At 42.6% G+C, this 24048-nt stretch overlaps 1 protein-coding gene across 1 annotated transcript in view; it reads right to left on the bottom strand.

Moving 5' to 3' along the window:
* The window catches only part of LOC132479865 (zinc finger protein 211-like), a 29279-nt gene extending 6682 nt beyond the window's left edge, over positions 1-22597 (bottom strand). Inside the window, exons 1-2 of the mRNA XM_060083520.1 lie at positions 22352-22597; positions 5632-5722 (exon numbers count right to left, since the gene is read on the bottom strand). The gene's annotated coding sequence lies outside the window, so the exon portion shown is untranslated. The remainder of the gene's footprint in view (positions 1-5631; positions 5723-22351) is intronic.
* Between the last annotated feature and the right edge of the window lie 1451 nt (positions 22598-24048).

The following is a 24048-nucleotide window of genomic DNA, read 5'->3' as shown; positions in this document are numbered from 1 at the left end:
ACTTAATGAGTTTAAATAGATGAAGATATAAAACCTTTAAGGATATTTTGAGGTATTTACTTTTTTGGCCATGGCTTGCAGCTTGTGGGATCTTAGTTCCCCAACCAGGGCTGGAACCCCCGCCCTTGGCACTGAAAGCACAGAGTCCTAACCATTGGACCACCAGGGAACTCCCTTGAGGTATTTACTCTTGAATTGAGCTGCCAAAGATCACACCCACTCTCTGTGAGAATGAGTTAGTGACAGTGATTTGCTAATCTACATGTATATAAATCATTTGGTATGAAAGATGCTAAGAAGTTCTAGCTAAAAATACCATGTAAACTGACAAGGGACAAGCACTCCCTACAAGTGCGTGTGTGTGCACAAACCATTGCGTGACTTCATCACCACTAAGAACATTTCCAAAATATGTGAATTCTTGAAAAAATACAATAACTGCACCAAGGAAAACTTCTGGGATCTTGATTTAGAAAACATTACAAAGCTCATAATTTTCTTGGGGAAACAACAGGTTTTATATTCCACATAATGGAGCCCTATTCAAAGGACCATCTAGGTAAGCCACTAAGTGCTTACACAGAGCCTCTGAAGACTGAATACATTAGATAAACCCCCCAGAGAAAACTTTCACATCCTCAGTTGATTAGATGATAAGACCCTCCCTGCAAAGAAGCAACTCTTACTATGAGAAAGAGTGTTTCTGCTGAATTTATCAGATACAAAGACAGGGGACCAAAATATGCCACATTGGCATAGGGATTATCTTGAGCTGGAGGCAGATGAGAATCAACACATGAAGAAAGAAACCTTCCCAGAACATCCCTTATTTGATTAAAAGCAGAAACTTGTGAGGAATGAGGAGTCAGACCTGAGCTCCTCACCAAGACCTGGCTCTACTCAACAGCCTACAAACTCTAGTGCTGGATACCTCAGGCCAAACAACCATCAAGACAGAAACACAGCCCCACTCATCAAAAAAAAAAAAAAAGACAAAAAAACGTTACAGACGAAGGAGCAAGGTAAAAACCTACAAGACCAAATAAATGAAGACGAAATAGGCAACCTAGGTGAAAAAGAATTCAGAATAATGATAGTAAAGATGATCCAAAATCACGAATCGAGAAAATAGAAGAAATGTTTAACAAGGACCTAGAAGAGCTAAAGAGCAAACGGGATTCCCTGGCAGCACAGTGGTTAAGAATGTGCCTGCCGGGCCTCCCTGGTGGCGCAAGTGGTTGAGAGTCCGCCTGCCGATGCAGGGGATACGGGTTCGTGCCCCGGTCTGGGAGGATCCCATATGCCGCGGAGCGGCTGGGCCCGTGAGCCATGGCCGCTGAGCCTGTGCGTCCGGAGCCTGTGCGTCCGGAGCCTGTGCTCCGCAACGGGGGAGGCCACAACAGTGAGAGGCCCGCATACCGCAAAAAATAAAAAAAAAAAAAAAAAAAAAAAAAAAAAAAAAAAAAAAAGAATGTGCCTGCCAATGCAGGTGATAGGAATTCGATCCCTGGTCCAGGAAGATCCCAGATGCCGTGGAGCAACTAACCCCCGGGCCACAACTACTGATGCCCATGCGCTAGAGCCCAAGCACCGCAACGAAGAGTAGTAGCCCCTGTTCGCTGCAACTAGGGAAAAGCCTGCACACAGCAACAAAGACCCAATGCAGCCAAAAAAAATTAATGAAGTTTTTTTTTTTAAAATAAAGAAATGGTCTTGCAATGCAGGGGATGCTAGTTTGATCCCTGGTTGGAGAACTAGGATCCCACATGCCGTGGGGCAACTAAGCCCGCACGCTGCAACTACTGAGCCACACACTCAAGCCAGCGTGTCACAACTAGAGAGAAGGCTGTGTGCCAAAAATAAATATTTTTAAAAAAAGAAATGGAAAGGAGAAATTACAACTGACACCACAGAAATACAAAGGATCATAAGAGACTACTACAAGCAACTCTGCCAATAATATGGACAACCTGGAAGAAACGGACAAATTCTTGGAAACATACAACTTTCCAAGACTGAACCATGAAGAATTAGAAAATATAAACAGACCAATCACAAGTAATGAAATTGAAACTGTAATTAAAAATCTTCCAACAAACAAAAGTCCAGGACCAGGTGGCTGCACAGGCGAATTCCAACAAACATTTAGAGAAGAGTTAACACCTATCCTTTTCAAACTCTTCCCCGAGCTCATTCTATGAGGCCACCATCACCCTGATACCAAAACCAGACAAAGGTATCACAAAAATATCACTGATGAACAGTGATGCAAAAATCCTCAACAAAATACTAGTAAACAGAATCCAACAACACATTAAAAGGATCATACACCATGATCAAGTGGGATTTATCCCAGGGATGCAAGGATTCTTCAATATACACAAATCAATGTGATACACCATATTAACAAATTAAAGAATAAAAACCATATGACCATCTCAATAGATGCAAAAAGAGCTTTTGACAAATTCAAAACTCATTTATGATAAAAACTCTCCAGAAAGTGGGCATAGAGGGAACCTACCTCAACATAATAACAATCACATATGACAAACCCACAGCAAACATCATTCTCAATGGTGAAAAACTGAAAGCATTTCCTCTAAGATCAGGAACAAGACAAGGATGTCCACTCTTGCCACTATTATTCAACATAGTTTTGGAAGTCCTAGCCACAGAAATCAGAGAAGAAAAAGAAATAAAGGGAATACAAGTTGGAAAAGAAGTAAAACTGTCATTGTTTGCAGATAACATGGTACTGTACATAGAGAGTCCTAAAGATGCCACCAGAAAACTACTAGAGCTAATCAATGAATTTGGTAAAGTAGCAGGATACAAAATTAATGCACAGCAATAGAAATTAAGGAAACGCTCCCATTTACCATTGCAACGAAAAGAATGAAAGACCTAGGAATAAACCTACTTAAGGAGGTAAAAGACCTGTACTCAGAAAACTATAAGACACTGATGAAAGAAATCAAAGATGACGCAAACAGATGGGGAGATATACCATGTTCTTGCATTGGAAGAATCAATATTGTAAAAATGACTATACTTGCCAAAACAATCTACAGATTCAATGCAACCCCTAGCAAATTACCAATGGCATTTTTCACAAGATTAGAACAAAAAATGAATCAGACTCCCTGACCTCAGGCTACACTACAGGGCTACTATGGTAATCAAGGCAGTATGGTACTGGCACAAAAACAGAAATATAGATCAATGGAACAGGTTAGAAAGCCCAGAGATAAACCTACACACCTATGGTCACCTAATCTATGACAAAGGAGGCCAGAATATACAATGGAGCAAAGACGCCCCCTTCAATAAGAGTTGCTGGGAAAACTGGACAGCTACATGTAAAAGAATGAAATTAGAACACTCCCCAACACGATACACAAAAATAAACTCAGAATGGATTAAAGACCTAAATTTTTGACCCACCTCCTAGAGTACTGAGGATAAAAACAAAAATAAACAAATGGGACCTAATAAAACTTAAAACCTTTTGCACAGCAAAGGAAACCATAAACAAGACAAAAAGACAACCCTCAGAATGGGAGAAAATATTTGCAAATGAAGCAACTGACAAAGGATTAATCTCCCAAATATACAAACAGCTCAAGCAGCTCAATATCAAAAAAACCCAATCAAAAAATCGGTGGGAAAAAAAAAATTGGTGGAAGACCTAAATAGACATTTCTCCAAAGAAGACATACAGATGGCCAACAAACACATGAAAAAATGCTCAACATCACTAATTACTAGAGAAATGCAAATCAAAGCTACAATGAGGTATCACCTCATAGTGGTCAGAATGGCCATCATCAAAAAATCTACAAACAATAAATGCTGGAGAGGGTGTGGAGAAAAGGGAACCCGCCTACACTATATGGAGAAGAGTATGGAGGTCCCTTAAAATACTAAAACTACAACTACCCTATGACCCAGCAATCCCACTACTGGGCATATACCCTGACAAAACCATAATTCAAAAAGAGTCATGTACCCCAATGTTCACTGCAGCACTATTTACAATAGCCAGAACATGTAAACAATCTAAGTGTCCACTGACACTTTATCCATGAATCTATAAAGAAGATGTGGTACATATATATGTATATATATATATAATGGAATATTACTCAGCCATAACAAGGAATGAAAGTGGGTCATTTGTACAGATGTGGATGGACCTACAGTCTGTCATACAGAGTGAAATGAGAAAGAGAAAAACAAATACTGTATATCAATGCAGGTATGTGCAATCTAGAAAAATGGTACAGATGAACCTAATTCCAGGGCACAGAGATGCAGACATAGACAATGGATGTGTGAACACAGAAGGGGAAGGGGACGGTGGGATGAGTTGGGAGATTAGGTTTGACATAAATACACTACCATGTGTAAAACAGATAGCTAGTGGGAACCAGCGGTATAGCACAGGGAGCTCAGCTCGGTGCTCAGTGATAACCTAGATGGGTGGGACCTGGGAGGGAAGGAGGGAGGGAGGGGATATATGTATACATATAGCTGACTCACTTTCTTGTACAGCAGAAACACAACATTGTAAAATAATTATACTCCAATTAAAAAAAAAGATAAAGGAGCAGATTCAGAGCCCTTCCCTTAAAGAACTGGGGTTATTTAAAAAAAAAAAAATTTCAAATCAGCATGGGATTTCTACCATCCAACTCCCCAAACCTGAAAAAGCCATACATTACTTGAGAGCGAGATCTTTGAATAATTATTTACACAACAGTTTCGTAGGGAACTGGGGACCCAAACCACCTGCCTTGGCCAGGCCCGCTTGCCTGAGCTGTCTCACAACAGGAGGTTCCGATAAGGAACAAGGTGCGGCAGCAGAAAGCTAACCCGAAAACTAACCTGGAGGGGCCAAAAGAGGGAGGAGACGACCAACCTCCCAGAGCCCTTCTCGCTGGATCCATCTTGGCTGAGAGATGTGTGAGCCACCAGGAAGGTCCCTAAGTCAGACTATGGGCCAAGCGAGATGACTGGCCAGAGACAACCTGGAAGGTAACCCCGTCACTATAAAACCTGAGGCTGTCAGCCACGTGGCAGAGCCGTCCTCCTGGGGTCCCTCACCCTCCTGCTCTCCGCCCGGGCGTCCCCTCCCAATAAAGTCTCTTGCTTTGTCAGCACGTGTGTCTCCTCGGACAATTCACTTCCTAGTGTAAGACAAGAGCTCACTCTTCGGCCTTGGAAGGGTTCCCCTTTCCCCGACAGTTTCTTTTTATCCTACAACTACTATGAGTTATTTCAACTGTTATTCAATAGTGGATGCAAAATTCCCAACAGATTAACTGGCATAGTTTATAAGACTATAAACATAAAAAGAAAAATTTATTAAATACACGATTGAATGTCCTGGAGGGAACTTAGAGCCCAGAGGCCGTATTTGGAAAAAACGATGTTTGCCTTACCCAGCAGACAAACAGAACTTAGAGACAGGGTTGTCACTGCTAATCAGCACAAAGGGACAAAATGTTGAGAAACAAAGATACAAGTGAAGAAACGTTTTCATCAGCCAACAGCTTGGGTTTACAACTAGGGCCATCTAAAAGGACAAAACAGAAGTGAATAAGTAAAAAAGTCAAACATGCTCACCAGGATCAGGATGGTGCATGTGGCTCTGGCTTCATAGGAAGGTCCAGAAGAAAGTCTATTGCTGAGAATGTATTGGACTTACTGCTTGTATCTGTAAAGAACAAAGACAATAGAGTCATTAGCCCAGACTTCAAGGCTCAAAACACATTACATCAATATCATAGATACAGACGATATTTCCTCTCAATCTATCTGGAATATCCCAGGAAGATATGCATATGTTCCCCCCCCCATACTTCTGTTTCTGCTCCTCACTACTCTCACAGGAATGTTAATATATACCAGGAGTTTCAGGATACAGTCGAGGAAATAGGAGAAGCCAATGTACTCAGTGGATGGAGCTAAGAATTTGATTCTCAAAGAGGTACTGGGACAAAGGTTAATGACCTAGAAAGTACTCAGGAAGCAAGTCATGCTGGGGGAAAGCTCCATGCCCTTTCTGTGTAAACAGAAGACATGTTCACTTCCAGCATCATTCAATCCAAAACATGCCATTGGTAGATGATTCCTTTAGAGAAAGAACCAACTTATTAGCAAAGACCAACTGACCCACAGAGGTCTAAACCCATGCCCCAACTTGAGTTACAAAGTTATAAAGAGTGAGGAATTTCCAAGGATCCCAACCCAGTCTGAATGAAGATAATATGCAAAGTAATGTTAGTAGAAACTACTCCATCAATTTAGAAAGTATGTTAGAGATTGATTTTATTTGAATCTACCAGAAAATTGATTTGCTCACATAGCAAATTGTTTTAATTTAACAACAAGAGCAAGTCTTGTAATAACAAAGCTATTTAGTATCGATTATTTTATAATAACAAAGATTAATCAACGTAGTATCTATCAATGGGAGACTGAATAAATCATGCTGCATCCTCCTAATCAGGGAAGCCCCAGAGTTCTTTTAAATTGGACAATGCCCCTGGTCACACAGAAATCAATGAGTTCAACACCAAAGGCCTTAAAGTGGTCTACTTGCCCCCAAACACATGCCTCTAATTCAGCCTCTAGATCAGGGGATCATAACAACCTGTAAGCCTCATTACATACAGTACTCTATGGAAAGATTATCAATGCTATGGAAGAGAATCCCCATAAAGAAATCATCATGGAAGTTGGGAAGGTTTACACCATTGAAGATGCTATTGTTGCTATAGAAAAAGCTGTGAAAGCCATAAAGCCTGAAATAATAAATTCGTACTGGAGAAAACTGTGTCCAGATGACTTCACAGGGTTTAAAACAAAGTCAACCGGGCTTCCCTGGTAGCGCAGTGGTTAAGAATCCACCTGCCAATGCAGGGGACACAGGTTCGAGCCCTGGTCCAGGAAGATCCCACATGCCACACAGCAACTAAGTCCGGGTGCCACAACTACTGAGCCCATGTGCTGCAACAACTGAAGCCCATGTGTCTAGAGCCCGTGCTCTGCAACAAGAGAAGCCACTACAATGAGAAGCCCGCGCACCACAATGAAGAGTAGCCCCCACTCGCTGCAACTAGAGAAAGCCCGCATGCAGCAATGAAGACCCAACACAGCCAAAATAAAATAAATAAGTTAAAATAAATAAAACAAAGCCAATCAAGGAAATCATGAAAGAGATGGTGGATATGACAAAAAAAAAAGGTGTGAAGGTGAAGGGTTTCAAGATATGGATCTTGGAGAAATTCAAGAGCTAACTCAACACCACACCAGGGGAATTCACGAAGACGACTTGATGGAGACGAGTGCTTCCGAACCAGTGCCAGACGATGAGGAAGGTGATGTAGAAGCATCAGGGCCTGAAAATAAATTGACATTAGACAATCTGGCAGAAGCGTTCTGACTATTCAAGACTTCTTTTGACTTCTTTTATGACATGGACCCTTGTATGATATGGGCACTGAAACTAAGGCAAACAATGGAAGAAGGATTGGTACCATACAGAAACTTTTTTTTTTTACAGAAACATTTTTAAAGAAATGAAAAAGTAAAGAAGTCGGACAGAAATTATGTATTTCTGTGAAGTTCGACCAAGCGTGCCTGCCTCTCCGGCCTCCACCTCTATCACCTCTGCCGCCCCCAGATGGCAAGACCGATCCCTCCTCTTCCTCCCCGCCTCAGCCTACTCAACATGAAGACACCAAGGATGAAGACCTTTATGATGATCCACTTCCACTTAGTGAACAGTAAATAATCATCATGACTTACAGTTAATAAACTTATCTGTTGTGTATGTGTGTGTGTCTTTGTGTGAAAATCTAATAACTGTACGGTAAGAACTGTATGAGACCTTTTTTGTGTCATCATCATCATTGCCTAAGTATTCATCATGTAGAACACTGTGTGCAAGACTTGTATTGAGGTATCCCCAGGCGGTCCAGCGGTTAGGACTCCACGCTTCCACTGCAGGGGGCACGGGTTCGATCCCTGGTCAGGGAACTAAGATCCCTGGTCAGGGAACTAAGATCCCGCATGATGCGCGGGGCAGCCAAAAAAAAAAAGACTTGTATTGAAGTGGATAGCCCATCCTTACATAGGAATAAGGTGAGTGATATTTAATATAAAATTAATAATGTGTTAGTTTTTTACTGTTTTATAACTTTGCTTTCAAAGAATTATATTATTATATAGTATCTCTCTCCTTTTCTCTTAATTGGAGAAACTGCATATCAACCTGTCATCACAGGTAACTCGTATGAATATAACTGTAATACTGTATGCCATAAGAATTTTATGATCATTCATTCATTAGTGTATAGGCTAGGCTATCATGAAGCAATCATACTGCTGCTTTATTATTAACACATGAATTATTATACCTATAAATATCAATTTCTTTTTCACATTATCTTATTTTTTAATTAAGGTAGAGCTGATTTACAATAAGCTTCAGGTGTACAACATAGTGATTCACACTTTTTAAAGGTTATACTCCATTTACAGTTATAAAATATTGCCTATATCCCTTATGTACAATATATCCTTGTTGCTTATTTTATATGTAGTTGTTTGTATGTCTAAATCCCCTACTTCTATCTTGCCCCTCCCCTTCGCTCTCCTCGCTAGTAACCACTAGTTTGTACTCTATATCTGTGAGCCTTTTTAACATATTTTTATTTATTTAATTTTTGGCTGCATCGAGTCCCAGTTGTGGCTTGAGGCCTCAGCAGTTGTCGCACGCGAGCTCTCCAGTTGTGGCTCAAGTGCTCAATAGTTGCAATTAGCGGGCTTAGTTGCCCTGCGGCATGTGGGATCTTAGTTCCCCAACCAGGGATCAAACCTGAGTCCCCTGCATTGGAAGGCGGGTTCTTAACCATTGGACCACCAGAGAAGTCCCTGTTTCTTTTTTGTTATCTTCACCAGTTTGTCTTCTTTTTTAGATTCCACATGTAAGTGGTATCATACAGTATTTACCCTTCTCTTTGAATTATTTCACTAAGCATAATACACTCCAAGTCCATTCATGTTGTTGCATATGCAAAACTTCACTCTTTTTAGGGCTGAGTAGTATTCTATTCTATTAAATATATACACATAATATATATAATACATATATCAAAGATATATACATTTATATATATCCCACATCTTCTTTATCCACTCATCTATTGATGGACACTTAGGTTGCTTCTATATATTGGCTACTGTAAATAATGCTGCTATGAACACTGGGGTACATGTATCTTTTCAAATTAGTGGGGTTTTGTTTGTTTGTTTGGATAAATAGCCAGGGGTGGCATTGCTGGATCATATGGTAGTTCTAGTTTTAGTTCTTTTGAGGAACCTCCATATTCTTTTCCACAGTGGCTGCACCAATTTACATTCCCGCTAACAGCGTAGGAGGGGTCCCTTTTCTCCACATCCTTGTTATTTGTGGTTTATTTATTTATTTTTGGCTACATTGGGTCTTCTTGCTGCACATGAGCTTTCTCTAATTGCAGCGAGCTGGGGCTACTCTTTGTTGCGGTGTGCGGTCTTCTCATTGGTGATTTCTCTTTGTTGTGTAGCACAGGCTCTAGGCGCTCGGGCTTCAGTAGCTGTGGTACATGGGCTCCATAGTTGTGGCTTGCGTGCTCTAGAGCACAGGCTCAGTAGTTGGAGTGCACAGCTTAGCTGCTCCGCAGCATGTGGGATCTTCTCGGACCAGGGTCCGAAGCTGTGTCCCCTGCACTGGCAGGCAGATTCTTAACCACTGCACCACCAGGGAAATCCTGTGGTCTTTTTGATGATAGCCATTCTGACAGGTGTGAAGTGATATCTCACTGTGGTTTTGATTTGCATTTCTCTGATGATTAACAATGTTGAGCATCTTTTCACATGCCTGGCGGCCATCTAAAAATACAGTACAGGGCTTCCCTGGTGGCGCAGTGGTTGAGAGTCCGCCTGCCGATGCAGGGGACACGGGTTCGTGCCCCGATCCCGGAAGATCCCACATGCCGCGGAGCGGCTGGGCCCGCGAGCCATGGCCGCGGAGCCTGTGTGTCCGGAGCCTGTGCTCCGCAACGGGAGAGGCCACAGCAGTGAGAGGCCCGCGTACAGAAAAAAAATAAATAAATAAAAATAAAAAAATAAAAAAATAAAAATACAGTACAATACTGGAAATGCATTTTCTTTTCCTTATAATTTTCTCAACGGCATTTTCTTTTCTCTACCCTTAAGTGTAAAATACATATAACATAGAAAATATGTGTTGGTCAACAGTAGGCTATTAGTAATTACGTTTTGGGGGAATCAAAAGTTACACTCAAATTTTTGACTGTGTAGGGGTTTGGCACCCCTAACCCCCACAGTTTAAGGGTCAACTGTATCTACAATGGATTAAAGAATAAATTTGTAAAAATCCTTTACGTTTACTACTACTACTACTACTAAAAAAAAAAAAACCCTCAATTTGGAGAATGGCAAATTTGGAGAATGGAGAATGGCACATCTTTCTCATCACACTGAGAAAGGAGAGATAAAAAGAATGCAGATATTTTTGCATATTTTTTTCTATCTGAACTTCTCCTCCAATACTTTTCTTGTCTGTAAAAAACACGTTCCACCTAATACAGGAAAAGGGAGGGGAGAAGCATCACCTACATTGATGGTACAGGAAATAATTATCAATGGCTGCTAAAGCCCTTAGATGACAGAGTGACTCAGGTGCAGTTGACACATTGACTACATTGATCATAATCTTACAAAAGAGAAAAATGAATAATTCTGAATCTGATCTCATCTCTAAAATAACTACCTTTTTGCAGGAAATATTAAGCATGGGACGTCACATTAAAAGACATCATGAGAAGGCAGTAAGCCAAATCAGAGTATCAGAAAATTCTACATGGATTATAATCTCTTTCAAACAAAAAAAATTAATGTATAAAAGGGAGTTATTGGGTTTCCCTGGTGGTGCAGTGGTTAAGAATCCGCTTGCCAATGCAGGGGACATGGTTTCGAGCCCTGGTCTGGGAAGATCCCACATGCCGTGGAACAACTAAACCTGTGCGCCACAACTACTGAGCCTGCGATCTAGAGCCCACGAGCCACAACTACTGAAGCCTGCGCACCTAGAGCCTGTGCTCCGCAACAAGAGAAGCCACCTTAATGAGAGGCCTGCACACAGCAACAAAGAATATCCCCCGCTCGCCTCAACTAAAAAGAAAGCCTGCGCACAGCAATGAAGACCCAACACAGCAATAAATAAATAAATAAATAATTTTAAAAAGGGAGTTATCCATAGAAGATTATAAAATCAAAAGATATAAAATATAATAACAGATAAGAAGTGATTTCATGTTTCTTTAAAGGAACCTGTCAAAATATAAACATTCAGGAATATTTGAATACTGTTTGGTCCTGGATAATATGGAAGAATTATTGTTTATAGTTACATATGATAAAATACTACAATTAAGTTAAACAAAAAAAGTCCTTGTCTAGGGCCTCCCTGGTGGCGCAAGTGGTTGAGAGTCCGCCTGCCGATGCAGGGGATACGGGTTCGTGCCCCGGTCTGGGAGGATCCCATATGCCGCGGAGCGGCTGGGCCCGTGAGCCATGGCCGCTGAGCCTGCGCGTCCGGAGCCTGCGCGTCCGGAGCCTGTGCTCCACAACGGGGGAGGCCACAACAGTGAGAGGCCCGCATACCACACACACACACAAAAAAAAGTCCTTGTCTATTAGGTACACGTACTTAAGGTTTTTTTTTCTTTCTTGGGGGGGCCACACCACATGTTTTGCAGGATCTTAGCTCCCTGACCAGGGATTGAACCCACACCCTCGGCAGTGAAAGCGTGAAGTCCTAACCATTGGACTGCCAGGGAATTCCCTTACTTAAGTATTTAGGGATGTAGTGATACAACTTTTGGAGTTTGTCTTAGCATAAGCAGTTGCTGGAGGGAAATGGAGCAGGATTATAGATGAAATGATTTCAGCTGTGAGTCAGTCCATTTGTAGCTGTTTGATTAGTTCTTGTGGGTTTTTTCCTATTACCCTCCTCACTTTTCTAGGTTTTTAAAAATATTCTGTACTATTATTTAAAATTTTTTTATATTAATAATTAGTCACGTTGAGTTTGTTTTCCATTTTCTATGTTATCCGTTTATTCTGGAGTGTAACATATCTCAAAACCTCTCACGTTCAGATAATATCACATTGGATTCTAATAATATTATTCTTTCTCATCATTTTTCCTTAGCAAAATTAAAAATACTGAATCCCTTCAACCTCAGGAGAGGCTGACCTTAGTCAGCCATGCTAGCAGAGGTGTAAAGTAGGGAAGAGAAGACCCAACTCTGTGGGTTATTTCATAGTTCTCACCAAGTTTTCACTTCTATTACCACCAGGTCATCAAACTCAGACTGTTATTGAACCCTCCTACACTGTTGGTGGGAATGTATTGAGTTGGCCAAAAAGTTCGTTAGGGTTTTTCTGTAAAACCGGAACGAACTTTTTGGCCAACCCAATAGAATGGTACAGCCACTATGGAGAACAGTATGGAGGTTCCTTAAAAAACTCAAAATAGAGCTATCATATGATCCAGCAATTCCACTCCTGGGCATATATCTGAAGAAAACCATGGTTTGAAAGGATACATGCACCCCAATGTTCATTGCAGCATTGTTTACAACAGCCAAGACATGGAAGCAACCTAAATGCCCATTGATAGAGGAATGGATAAAGAAGATATGGTACATATATACAATAGAATACTACTCAGCCATTAAAAAGAATGAAACAATGCCATTTACAGAACGTAGATGGACCTGGAGATTACCATACTAAGTGAAGTTAGTCAGAGAGAGAAAGACAAATATCATAGGATATCACTCATATGCAGAATCTAAAAAAAAAAAAAGATACAAATGAACTTATTTACAAAATAGAAAACAGACTCACCTATTAAGAAAACTAACTTATGGTTACTAAAGGGGAAAGGTGGCCTGGGGGGTGGGGGTGGTGGTGATAAACTGGGTGTTTGGGATTGACATATACACACTACTATATTTAAAAATAGATAACCAACAAGGATCTACTATATAGCACAGGGAACTCTGCTCAATATTCTGTAACAACATAAATGGGAAAAGAATTTGAAAAAGAATAGATACATGTATATGTATAACTGAATCACTTTGCTGTACACCTGAAACTAACACAACATTGTTAATCAACTATATTCTAATATAAAATAAAAACTTTTTAAAAATTCAGACTTATCTAAAATAACAATTTTTTTTTTTTTTTTTTTCTTTTTGCGGTACGTGGGCCTCTCACTGTCGCGGCCTCTCCCGTTGCGGAGCACAGGCTCCGGATGCGCAGGCCCAGCGGCCATGGCTCACGGGCCCAGCCGCTCCGCGGCATATGGGATCCTCCCGGACCGGGGCACGAACCCGTATCCCCTGCATCGGCAGGCGGACTCTTAACCACTGCGCCACCAGGGAGGCCCCTAAAATAACAATTTTTAATAGAGGTTCAATTAAAACACCTTGCAGGCAAATATATGTCTATAATTAGGAGAAGCTTACGGACTTCCAATATACCAAAACTGTCTCAATATCTGGTATCATTCATGGATAAAGATGCAGTATGGCACCTCATGTACAACTTTTGTTCCTTCCAAAATTACAGGTTTTCAAAAAGTATTATCATGGTTAAATATTAGAAGCATGTGCAAATTGTTGAGAAATAAGACACCACCAAATATGACATGCCTGAAAAGATCAGGTGAAAAAGACAGGTGAGGTCTGAGTAGTGAGAGAAGGAATCTGTGCAAAAGGTCTGGCTCTGTTTAAGGCCAATCTGAGGAGTTTTTTCCCTAAATATTATTCAGTTTTCATTTTGGAAAACCTTGCAAAATTATAGCCTGGAAGGGAGAGGAAAAGAAAAAACCATTTAAGTAAAAACTGCCAGAGTCTTAGAAATGAACATGAAGAAGGGGGTCAAACCCATATTCGCTGCCTCAATAAATATGTGTTCAGCACCTAAAGTATGTCACATTATTCTCAGTGGGTGAGCTATGTCAGGAAATGAGACTCATAATTAGAGAACCAAGATAGCTAAGAAAGGTGGACATTGGATAATAATTAAAATAAACAGATGCAGGGGACATGGGTTCGTGCCCCGGTCCGGGAAGATCCCACATGCCGTGGAGCGGCTGGGCCCGTGAGCCATGGCCACTGAGCCTGCGCGTCTGGAGCCTGTGCTCCGCAACGGGAGAGGCCACAACAGTGAGAGGCCCGCGTACCGCAAAATAAATAAATAAATAAATAAATAAATAAACAGGGACTTCCATGGTGGTGCAGCAGGTAAGACTCTGTGCTCCCAATGCAGGGGGCTCAGGTTCGATCCCTGGTCGGAGAACTAGATCCTGCCTGCACGTGCAACTAAGAGTCTGCATGCCACAACTAAGAAGTCCGCATGCCACAACTAAGAAGTCCGCATGCCTCAACAAAGATCCTGTGTGCCACAACTAAGACCCAGCACAGCCAAAATAAATTAAATATTTTTTAAAAGGTACTTAAAAAAAATAAACTATACAATATGTAATAAGATAAAGGTACCTTAGGAGAAAAAAGGAGCCCAATTAGTGGAAGTGATGCAATATTAAATGTTAGTAAGGGGAGACCTCATTGACAGTTGGATATTTCAGACAACACTTGAAAAGAGGTGAAGGAATAATCCATGTGAATATTTTGGGCATATGATCCAAGCAAAAGAAACAGCCAGGGTTATGTCATGTCCCAGGCAAACTCAGGTGCCCATGTACATGAAACCAGTTGAGTGAGGCAGAAAGCTTAAGAGAGGAGGTCAGTGGGAAATCCCTGGTGGTCCAGTGGGTAGGACTCCACACTTCCACTTCAGGGGACCTGGGTTCAATCCCTGGTCAGGGAACTGAGATCCCACAAGCAGTGCGGCGCAGCCAAAACAACAAGAACAACAAAAACAAATAAACAAAACAGAGAGAGAGGTCAGAAAGGAACATGAAGCTCCATAGGGTCCTGGTAAGGATTTTGAATTTTCTCTTAGGAAAATGGTAGTCATTACAGAATTTTGACCAAAAAACTGACATTTTCTATCTCATCCGCTGAAAGGCCGTGTTGTCTGGTAAGCTGAGAAAAGACTGCAGAAGAATAAGGGTGGGAGCATAGAGACTACTATTGAAGAAATCCAGGTAAGAAAGGATGTTGGCTCTGAGCAGGCTGGTGGCAGAAGTGGTTATGGAAAGTGGTCAAACTCTGGATAAATTTTCAGAGCAGGGCCAACAGGATGTCTTATGACTGCATGTGGGGTGTCAGAAAAAGAATGCATCAAGGATAGTATCTGGATGTTTGGCTTGCCTCAGCAAATGGAAGAATGGAATTGGCACCAACTGAGACAGGGGAAAAAAAGCTATGACCAGGAAGAACTGGAAAGCTCAGGAGAAATGTTTTTTAACATGTTGAGTTGGTGATGTCTCCTAGAATTCAAAGAAAAGGTCTATTATACAGATAACTGTGGAGCTTCAACGTGAGGTATGTTACGGACATGTACACTTGCAAGTTTGGGGCTTATAGTGCTATTTAGTCATGACACTGCATGAAATCACAATAGAATGTGAGTGAAGACTGAGAAGTTAGACGTGACTGAGCTCTTGGGCAGAGTCCCCTATTAAAGGGGTGGGAGAAAAAGGGGACCCGACAAATTCAAATTAAGAATAAAAATGTCAACTGTGGCAAAAGCTTCTGAGAGGACATTTAAACAAAACCTTGGAAGTTACCATTGGACTCAGGAGTTTGTTAATGACGATGGAGCTGGGAGGCTAATAAACCAAACCTGAGTGAGTAGAGCTACATAGCAGAGGTAATTGAAAGAGAGAAGAAAAATGCTCTTTAAAAGTTCAGTTGTAAAAGGTGAAAGAGACGGTAGAACAGGAAATGTACTGGATCACGAAGAGAGAAAAAACTATTTTTATTTTCTAAAATTAGTCATTCATTCATTCAGTTGGTCGTGCCGGGTCTTAGCTGCAGCAGGGGGGCTCCCCAGTTGTGACACGCGAACTCTTAGCTGCAGCATGCATGTGGGTGAATTATTTCACTTCCATTATTAAGAAGTAATTGCTCAATGTTAATTCTGAAATTTTATTTTGAGATTTAATTTTCTGCTTTTACTCAACTTTTTTTTAAAGTTAGGATTTGAGCATTGCATTAGCTGAGCCAAGCTATGGGATCTAGCTCCCTGGCCAGGGATTGAACCTAGGCCCCCTGCACTGGGAGCAGACTCTTAACCACTGTGCCACCAGGGAAGTCCCAGAAAAAACTATTTTTAGAAGGTATAAGTGTTTATAATGTTAGTTTAAAAAGAGACTGAGAGAGAGAGAGCAGTAATAAACAGGTCGCCAGTCATGAGATCTGATAAAGAACCAGTCCACAGAGAAGTTAAGACATGGGGGCATGGTCCTTAGCTGGCATTAGAGTTAAATGATTGGTTTTAGGTTAGGAGGCAGAAAGTGTTTTCCGATGGTGATTTCTGTGTTCTTTCTGAGGGGGGCGGGGGCAGACTAGCACGACAGAGGGGAGTAACCCTGGGGAACTTAATGAACTGACGATGAAGGTTCACAGGCCTGGCCAACAGTTTAATAAACATGGTGAGCCAAGAACTGCAATCTGGAAAGGAAAAGAACCTGAGATGGAAAAAGGCTGCTGGTCCAGGGGACAACATATGTGCACAGGAGTTCAGGTGAAATCTGTAAGCAGGGTTTGGGAAGTTTTAAATGACAGATCTATACTGACTGAGCTCTTTTCCCTGAAAGTACTGAAATATTTATAATTATTAAGACAGTTCAGGGGAAGATGTCCTAGATTTTCCAAATGTTCCCCAACTAAGTGAAGGTGGTAAGGCTAAAAAGGAAATCTCCATGTGGAGTCTTTTTAGTCAATGGGAACACTGAAATCTTAGAACAGTGATGGTCGAACCCAGGACTTTACATCTCTAAAGAGCAGAGAATGTATCTGAGACCCGAGCTGGTGATTCTGAAAGTCTTCTCTCTTTAAGCCAGCATATGCTCCAGGCAGTAAGTGAAACTGTGCCAACAGTCACTGGGGTAGGATGCAATTCTACTCCCCTAACTGGTGGTTGTGGTATAAGGAGAGTTTCAGTTAGAAATATATATAGGAATTATGACATCTGCTGCAAACAGCTTATGATATACCATGGAGATGATACTGCATCCATATAAAATTGAAGTGTGCTTTGTGTATAAAGAAAAAAGAAAGATCTCCCAAAGCCCTAGCATCATGGATGTCAAATCAAAATATTGTAAATTTGAGAAGACTACTTCTGTTTCACAAAACGTATTCTCCCTAAAATTGTCTAAAAACCCACTCCTGGACATATATCTGGAGAAAACCATAATTCGAGAAGATACATGCAGGGGAGTTCCCTGGTGGCCTAATGGTTAGGATTCCTGCCGTGGCAAGGGTTCAATTCCTGGTGGGGGAAGTGATATCACGAAAGCCGAGGAAGGAAGGAAGAAAGGAAGGGAGGGAGGGAGGGAGGGAGGAAGGAAGAAAGAAAAGATACATTCACCCACGCACCCCAATGTTCACTGCAGCACTGTTTACAATAGCCAAGACACGGAAGCAACCTAAATGTCCATGACAGAGGAATGGATACAGAAAATGTGGTAAATATATAATGGAATATTACTCAGCCATAAAAAAGAACCAAATAAAGCCATTTACAGCAACATGGATGGACCCAGAGATTATCACACGAAGTGAAGTCAGACAGAGAAAGACAAATATCTACGATATCACTGAAGTGTAGAATCTAAAAAGATGATACAAATGAACTTATTTACAAAACAGAAACAGACTTTGAAAACAAACTTATGGTTACCAAAGGGGAAAGGTGGGGGCGGGGGAGGGGAGGGATAAATTAGGAGTTTGGGATTAACATATACACACTACTATATTTAAAATAGATAACCAACAAGGACCTACTATATAGCACAGGGAACTCTACTCAATATTCTATAATAACCTATATGGGAAAAGAATCTGAAAAAGAATGGATACCTGTGTATGTATAACTGAGCCACTTTGCTGTACACCTGAAACTAACACAACATTGTTAATCAACTATACCCCAATATAAAATAAAAATTAAAGGGACTTCCCTGGTGGCACAGTGGTTAAGACTACATGCTCCCAATGCAGGGGGCCTGGGTTCGATCCCTGGTCAGGGAACTAGATCCCACATGCATGCTGCAACTAAGAGTTTGCATGCCACGACTAAGGAGCCCACGTGCTGCAACTAAGAAGCCCATGGCTGCAACTAAGGAGCCCGCCTGCTGTAACTAAAAAGCCCACGTGCTGTAACTAAGGAGCCCTTGAATTGCAACTAGAGAGCCCGCCTGCCGCAACTAAGGAGCCCACATACCGCAACTAAGGAGCTGGTGAACCACAACTAACGAGCCTGTCTGCCACAACTAAGACCCAGCACAACCAAATAAATAAATAAATAAAATATTAAAAAATAAAATAAAAATTAAATTTTTAAAAATTGTTTAAAAAAAGAGAAAACTGGCCCAAAATGGAGTCACTTGAACTGAGCTTCACTCACCAAACCAAGACTTAACACCTAACTTAATTACAGTTTCAGCCTCCCCTAGAAACCAAATCTTAAATCAGTCAATCTGGAATTAACCTGGTCAGCACTAGTGAGGTAATCTGCCTGATACACCCCTGCCTGCCGTCGCCTAAAGAAAGGTATCCTTACCACAAACAATAAGCTCTTTTATAGTCTAACTTTCTCATAGCTCTTCGGAGCTCCATTCGTTAGATGGGATGCTGCCCAATTCATGAATTACTGAATAAAGCCAATGAGATCTTTAAAATTTCCTTGGTTGAATTGTTTTTTAACAAAACCAAATGGGACTACTTTGACGTTACCTAAGCAAACACCAGAGAGCTTTATAATTTCAGATCTCTCTGCCTGAATTTCTTTGTCCTCAAATAGCCACATGGAGTGCTTGCTGCTCAATCCTTTCCAGTTACTGGCCTAATGTCTTCATTAGAGCCCTTTCATGACAACCCTATTTAAAACAATAATAATAATAATAGCTCTCTGACCTTTGTCTTAATTTTCTGTAGTACATAATGCAAAATGTACTCTTTCTAATGTACAATTCAGCATCTTTTTTTTTTTTTTGGTACACGGGCCTCTCACTGTTGTGGCCTCTCCCGTTGCGGAGCACAGGCTCCGGACGCGCAGGCTCAGCGGCCATGGCTCACGGGCCTAGCCACTCCACGGCATGTGGGATCTTCCCGGACCGGGGCACGAACCTGTGTCCCCTGCATCGGCAGGCGGACTCTCAACCACGGCGCCACCAGGGAAGCCCCAACTCAGCATCTTTTGAGAGCAAAATAAATACATCACTAAAATATACAGAACTTGGGAATTCCCTGGTGGTCCAATGGTTTGGTTAGGACTCAGCCCTTTCATGGTTGTGGCCCAGGTTCAATCCCTGGTCGGGGAACTAGATCCTGCAAGCTGCAGCCAAAAAAAAAAAAAAAAAGCAACAAGGGAAAAGCAACAAATAACATACAAGGGAATCCCCATAAGGTTATCAGCTGATTTTCCAGCAGAAACTCTGCAGGCCCGAAAAGGGAAAAACCTACAACCAAGAATACTCTACCCAGCAAGGCTCTCGTTCAGATTCAATGGAGAAGTCAAAAGCTTTACAGACAAGCAAAAGCTAAGAGAATTCAGCACCACCAAACCAGCTTTACAACAAATGCTAAAGGAACTTCTCTAGAAGAAAAGGCCAGGACTAGAAACAAGAAAATTACAAATGGGAAAGCTCACCGGTAAAGGTAAACATACAGTCAAAGTAGGAAATTACCACACACAAATATGATGTCAAAACCAGCAATCATGAGAAGCAGAGAGTACAAATGCAGGATATTGGAAATGCATTTGACATTAAGAGACCAGCAACTTAAAACAATATATAGAGAGAGACTGCTGTATCAAAACCTCATGGTAACTGCAAAACAAACTTCCAGGTACAAAATAAATAAGTCACAGGGATGTAATGTACAGAGTAGGGAACATAGTCAATAATATTGTAATAACTTTGAATGGTGACAGTAACAAGACTTATCATGGTCATCATTTTGTAATGTACAAAAACATCTAATTACTATGCTGTACAACTGAAACTCATAGAAGTCGATTATATAATACTTCAGGAAAAAAAACCCACTTGGATTCATCTCTGAATCTGTTTCACTCTCTCACTGTTATAAAACTGAATGTTTATGTCCCCCCAAAATTTACAGTTGACACAAAACCTCCCAATTTCATGGTATTAGGAGCCGGAGGCTTTGGGAGGAAATTAGGACTGGATGAGGTCGTGAAGGCAGGCCCCGCGTGAATGGGATCAGCAGCCTTGTAAATGTCACGGGAGAGCCTGCTCCTCTCTCCGTTCTCCACAACCTAAGGACACAGTGAGAAGATGGTGTCCGTGAACCAGGAAGCAGGCCCTCATCTGAACCTGACCATGCAGGCATCCTGATCTTGGACTTCTAGCCTCCAAAACTGTGAGAAATAAACTCCTGGTGTTTATATGTCATCTAGCTTATGGTATTTTGTTATAGCAACCCAAGCAGAACAAGACCCTTCCCTTCTACATTAAGAAATCTAGTGAACCCTTAATAAGAACACATCCAGAATCCAGCCACTTCTAAGCTACCACTCCGTTCCATGAACCCTCAAGGGGCCTCTACTAGAACAGCCTCCAGCCTAGTTTCCCTTCCTCTTCCCTCAGTCTCACAATCTGTTCTCCACTATGCAGCCATATGCAGCCTGTTAAGACCTAGGTAAGGGACTTCCCTGGTGGCGCAGTGGTTAAGAATCCGACTGCCAATACAGGGGACATGGGTTCAAGCCCTGGTCCGGGAAGATCCCACATGCTGCGGAGCAACTAAACCCCGTGAGCCACAACTACTGAGCCTGCGCTCTAGAGCCCACGAGCCACTACTGAGCCCACATGCCTAGAGCCCATGCTCCGCAACAAAGAGAAGCCACCGCAATGAGAAGCCTGCGCACCACAATGAAGAGTGGCCCCTGCTCGCCACAACCAGAGAAAGCCCGCACGTAGCAACGAAGACCCAATGCAGCTAAAAATAAATAAATGAATAAATTTATTTAAAAAAAAAAAAGACCTAGGTAAGATCATTCCCCTCCTCTGATCCGAACTTCCTGTCGCCTCCAGAATAGATACCCAACTTCTCAGGCAGCCATTCCAGTCCCGAACCTTGTCTTCCCGCTCCTTCTTCCCACCGGATGGAAAGGAGACCTTAACGATCCCAACTCAGCTCCACCTCTAAACATTTCTACATCCTGGTACTGGGATAACCTTTCCACATCCGTTTACATTCGGTGCCAGAAATGGAAATACCTCCATATAATCCTTCGTAGACTCGGGATCCTGAGCTTGGGTCCTTAACGAATACCACGGCACCACAATACAGAGAATATATGGGTGGGGGTAGGGATCAGTAAGGGACTGGGACACTCTACACGTACCGGTATAGGTCCCATGAGCGCTTCTACAGCCAGGTTTTAAGAGACAGATTACAGATGAATGAATATAACCATGTCAGGTTTCAGTGGGTTCAGGCCCCTGTGTGCCCACGCCTGGCCCTTGAGCCTGGTGAACTAGGGCTGGATGCCTAACCTCCGTGCCTCAGTGTGTCACTTTCCTAGCTCTGTGTGCTTGAACGAAGATTCAACCTCCTGGTGCCCTAATACTTCATCCTCCTCCTTCAGTCTGTTCCTCCGTTGAACAGCCTTTGGGAAACTTTTAAAAGCCTAATGTAGTTTGTGTCCCCCCTTGGTTTAAAATCTGCCGCAGCGCTCAGAGTTCTGAGAATATAGGCAGAGGCCTCAGCCTGCTATTCCAGGCGCGACTCCGCCTCAAACTTTGTTCCTCGCCAGGCACAACGGAGCCCAGGTTCTCCGAATCCTCACGGCTCAGTCGCAACTCCAAGCCTTTGTACAGGCCGGTTCCTGTGCCTGTAACCCTCTCCCACACCTAATCACACCCCGACAGTAAAATTAAACAGGAAAGCTGAGGTGTTGACCACTGTCAGAAACAGGAGCCCATATACTAGCGCCTCACCGTCCTGGACACCGGGGCCTCGGCTGCAGGGACGAGAGCACTTGGGGCTTTAGTGTCTGGTGAGGTGAGGGCCCGAGGACGAGCGTTTACCTGAGGCGGGTCTCTCCGAGCGGCCGCAGCCATCCAGGCCTGTGGGCGGAGCGGGGCCAGGAGCGGGCCGGCGGTTCTTAAACCGGCCCAGGTGCGGATCATTTCGGGCGGCGCCGCGGCCGAGCCTCAGACTCGCCTTCGTGCAGCGGGAACAACGACTGCCCCCTCGCTTTCTCGGTCCTGTCCCGTCAGCCCCACTAAACGTTCCAGAACTTGTGCCCGTACGAATACACCCGAGCAGCCAAAATGACCGCCCGGAGGAGGACGCCGGAAGTCCCGCCCCACGCTAGGCAACCCTCACGGAAACGCCTCTGTTCTGAGCCTTCATTGGTTCAGCAAGGCGGCTGAGCGACGCAGAGCATTCTCGGTAATGTAGTTCCCGCGCGTGGACTACTGGCAATCTTAGACCCCTGAGGGGCGCTGGGAAATGGAGTCAGCGGGCCAAAGGACTTAGAAGGCGCTTGTCCTTTTTTTTAAAAAAAATTATTTATTTATTTATTTTTATTTTTGGCTGCTTTGGGTCTTCCTTTGGGTGCGCGGGCTTCTCATTGCGGTGGCTTCTCTTGCTGCAGAGCACGGGCTCTAGAATGCAGGCTCAATAGTTGTGGCACATGGGCTTAGTTGCTCCGCAGCATGTGGGATCTTCCCAGACCAGTGATCAATCCCATGTCCCCTGCATTGGCAGGTGGATTCTTAACCACTGTGCCACCAGGGAAGTCCCAGGGACTTGTCCATTCTTAAGGGGTAGTACTCAGGGTTTCTGGGGGATTTTGTGTTGACTGCAGACGTTCATCCAAGGTTGGAGATGTATTAGTTCAGACCCTGTGAACTTAATCATGCTCCCTGAGACTAAACATATCATTGCAGAAGCTCCCAAAGGACAGAGATCCAAATGCACATATCATTCCTAGTCATTCATAGATAAAATGTGTCCACTGGTAGCAGAAGCTAATAAATATTTCATGGGGGAGGGGCAAAATAGGGGTATGGGATTAAGAGACACAAACTACTATTGCTACCAAACCAAATTTGGGCTGTTCACCTGATGCATAGCAAAGCCAATCCATTCACACTCGGTTGTAGTGAAGGAAAGTACAGGGCTTATTGCAGGCACCAGCAAGGAGAACAGGCAGCTCATGCTCAAAAGACCTGAATTCCCCAATGGCTTTCAAAGAAGGGTTTTTAAAGACAGTGTGAGGAGGGAGGGTGGCAGGATGTGTGATCAGCTTGTGCACAATTCTCTGGTTGATGATGAGGTAATGGTGATATTTTCGGAAGCTCAATTATCAGTTTTCTGGCTCCAACTGGTCTGGGGTCTATGTGCTGGTTGTCAGCACGCAGTTAACTTCTTCCACCTGGTGGTGGTTTTAGTTTCTGCAAAACAACTCAAGGATATGGCTCAAGATATTATCTATAGCCCTTGAGGAAGAACTAAAGGCCCTTGGCCTTATTTTATGGCTAAACTATTATTATTTTGTCTGCTTGACTGCTTTCCTTTGTTTCTGCATTTTCTCACTTCTCTGATTTTGCTTTTTGGAATTCGGGAAAGGCCTAGGAGGCTAAAACTTTTCTATTAACAAGAGTCAGGTCGGGAATTCCCTGGCAGTCAAGGGGTTAGGACTCCACGCTCTCACTGCTGAGGGACCCGGTCCGATTCCTGGTCGGGGAACTAAGATCCCACAAGCTGTGCAGCAAGA

Source organism: Mesoplodon densirostris, chromosome 19 (assembly GCF_025265405.1).
Source record: "Mesoplodon densirostris isolate mMesDen1 chromosome 19, mMesDen1 primary haplotype, whole genome shotgun sequence".
NCBI classification, from domain to species: Eukaryota; Metazoa; Chordata; class Mammalia; order Artiodactyla; family Ziphiidae; genus Mesoplodon; species Mesoplodon densirostris.
The sequence above is the reverse complement of the archived record's forward strand: the minus strand, read 5'-3'. Positions and strand labels throughout refer to the sequence as shown.